The sequence below is a fragment of the Carassius carassius genome, chromosome 12 (genome assembly GCF_963082965.1).
Source record: "Carassius carassius chromosome 12, fCarCar2.1, whole genome shotgun sequence".
Lineage (NCBI taxonomy): Eukaryota > Metazoa > Chordata > Actinopteri > Cypriniformes > Cyprinidae > Carassius > Carassius carassius.
In genome coordinates this window covers 18,004,427-18,007,694 of record NC_081766.1, presented here as the reverse complement: position 1 = coordinate 18,007,694, position 3,268 = coordinate 18,004,427, and the positions used below count along the sequence as shown (strand labels likewise).

General features: G+C 36.7%; 1 pseudogene; it reads left to right on the top strand.

Annotated features, from left to right (window-relative positions):
- Positions 1–1,102, top strand: part of LOC132155437 (solute carrier family 22 member 13-like) — a 2,368-nt pseudogene extending 1,266 nt beyond the window's left edge.
- Positions 1,103–3,268: the final 2,166 nt, after the last annotated feature.

The window sequence follows — 3,268 nt, the reverse complement described above, 5'->3', positions numbered from 1 at the left end:
TTGCTTGGAATGCGTTTTATTCTGAACTTTCAAATGTCATATCTAAACTCGATTGGCCCTATGTGTTGTTTAAACTCCAGATGTGGGTAAGTACTGCCTTGATATTTTTCTCAATCAACTCCTATTCGGCCTCTCTCAGATTCCTGTCTGTTTCCTCTGCATGTGGTCTTTGGAAACGTCTGAAAGGAAGGTGCCCTCATAGTAGGAGAGTCTCTCTCTCTCCAGACTGACTTTTGTAGTTCCACAAAGTAAAACCTTTTCCATATTTAACACTTTATAATGCACAAAGAATCAGCACTTAACCATGTGATGCCCTTGTTAAGGTAATTACATCGCCGTCACTGATCTTGCCACATGTGGAAGGTTTCTCATGAACAGGGCAGGCAGTATTTGCAATGTTTATATTTAAAAACCGTTCCCCACCTCCATTTGGTAAGCATGAGTCTGTGTTATTTTCTACTGGTATGAATGAGACTGTTGTTTTTAATGCAGTTATGTAATTATCTGCTTGTTGATTTCCAGTCAGCCAGGCACAGGTCTGGACTCCACTGCAGCATGAGCTTCAAGTGTGTTGTCTCCTGTGGTGAACCTGCTGGAGATCTATCATTACACTATTCCCAGTCTGGTGTTTGGCAGCCTGGCACTTCTGAGTGGGATAATGGCCTTCCTGCTGCCTGTGACCAGACCCACTGAGCTGCTTGGTTCAACAGAGGAGGCAGAGGGCAAGAGGTACATGCACTTTACAAAGTTTTCATGTTACTTGTAAAAATAGTTACATTGAGTGAAATTCTGCTGATTAAAGTGATTTTTGCATTTCCTTTTCTTAAAATAAGTTCATTTATTTATTCTTTCATTTCTTCAATACCCAAGTTTCACATTAAGTCTTGTCTTACATATTGTTTAAAAAAATGTGTGTTTTTGTTATGGGAAAATAACACTATCCCTCTGTTTCTCAAAAGGCGACCAAAAATGACCAATCCAGCACCTGGTGATTGTGAAGACATCAGAGCAACCAAGTTATAAGTTCTTAAAATCTTGGAAGATGGTGGCTAATGATATGTTATTATTCTGTTTAAGCGTGATCAACATAAACATGAAAGTTACTTACTTGCATACATATTTGTGTATTAAGATTAATTTGTGTATTAAGACTATACAGGTGAAGTAAACAACATAAATCTATTTATTTTCCTGTCAGAACTATTAGTCATATATTTTTTTAATACAGTAATATATATATATATATATATATATATATATATATATATATATATATATATAAATAAAGGCAGATTTAACTGACCAACATTTCTAGATTCAGAATGCAGTATTTGTCAAACTTTAATATAAAAACATTTGAAGTAACACTATATTTTATATGATATTATGCTCACTTAACATACATTCATTAATTATACAGATCTAAAGAAGTAACACCACATATGGATACTTTAATTTGAATATACATTGATTAATTAGTCGATAAAATGTCTACAATAAAATTTATGAATTGTCCAGCAAGGGCAAAGCAATATAACTCCATATTTAAATGTAAGATTTGAATCTTTGAACAATGGCAACAACACTACCCCAAAAAGTCAGAAATCTAGTCATTTTCAGGCTTTTGTGGCAGCGCAGCATTATCAGTGTTTGTTGGATCAAGTAGGGTGGAAGTGTCCTGTGCTGGCTCTGAAGATATGATGAGAATATGTCATCTGGAAAAAAGTTGCTCGCTTTGGTCTCTGCAGCCTCACCTTGACTCTCTATCCCAGAGATATCATCAAATGGGTTTGCTGTTCTTTGCATTGTTTCCACACTGAATGTATCTGTACTTGTGTTGTCACTAACACTTGCAGAGATGTCATTTGGGAAAGGATCAGCACTCATGTGACTGAATGCAGCTGTAGATGGAACATTCTCAGAGCTGAAGAAATCTAAAGCATCTATTTGAGATGACTCACTTAGCTCTTGGCCAGAAAGGTTTTGATCAGGCACATTGGATGTTGATTGATTGCCTTTACTATCGAAAACATTATTAACCTCACTTTGAAATAGATTTGCCTGTTCAAGGTCAGGGCTTTTCTGTTCTAAGACATATGAAGTACCTGATAGTATTGATGGGTTACCTTCTGAACTTATCAAGTCAAATATTCCATTTGGTGTCAGTTGACCATCTGCAATTCCTTCAAAATGGTTTTGACTTTGACTCTTGCAGTTTGACATAGTATCAAACAAATTATTATTGGACGTTAGACCAGAGACAGTCAACGTTTTGTCTCCTTCAAAGATATCAATTGTTTGGACTTGTACATTGTTCATACCAAAGGGATCGTCAGTCATTTCTGAGGAAACACTGGCTTGCTTTTTATTTACTTCAGTCAAGATGTTTCCAAAACCATCTGCGTTTACCTCAATTTGATTCTGATGAACCAAAAATATCGAGAGTGGTTTGACTGAAATTTTAGAAGGGCTTAATGTTGTATCTTCACTATCTTTTTGAGCTCCTAATGGCTCTTCTTGAATAAATGAGCTTGCTATAACTACTGATGGAGTTTCCACTGATGGTGTTTCCAAATCCATAATGTCTGTCAATTTGCCACTGTGTGTTTAATCACATATATTTGAACCTGATAAAGCCACAACATCTGTGTTAGAGTTTGTAATTTGAGATGTAAATGCATCAGATGAATCAAGAAAACCAATTGTATTTTCATTCTGAGGCAAAGATGAGTTCAGGCTCTCTTCAAGACCAGCTGGTTTTGAGGAGTCTTGAGAGGTGAGATCTACATGAATGTGTTCTTGTGAAGAAATAAGAGCCTCATTTCTATCAATCTTCCAAAAACCACCAGAAGCAGGCTTGTGTTGTTCAACTGACTCTAGGTCTGTTGATGGCACCGTGTCATCACCAGAGTATCCATTAAGCAATAAAATGGGATTTTCAAGGCCCTCTGTTGGATTAAGTTCTTCTGCAGCATCGCTTAGTTGGTTTTGTGTTGGTTCTTGAGGTGTATCTTGACACGTGGGCTCAGTCAGAGGAAGATATACAGAAACATTTTCTTGAATCAATGCAGTGTCATATTCTGTCCCTCCAGTTGTCTCTGGCTCCTTCTCACATTTAGGTTCTATCTTGATATCTGGCATTTCGTTATTTCTAACTCTATTTCAGAGGATGAAAAGAGTCTGCCCAGTAAATTTCTAGGTATTATATTGGATCTTTTGCTTTCCCTTTTTGTCACACTTTGGTTCTCTTTCCTACTTGGACCAGATG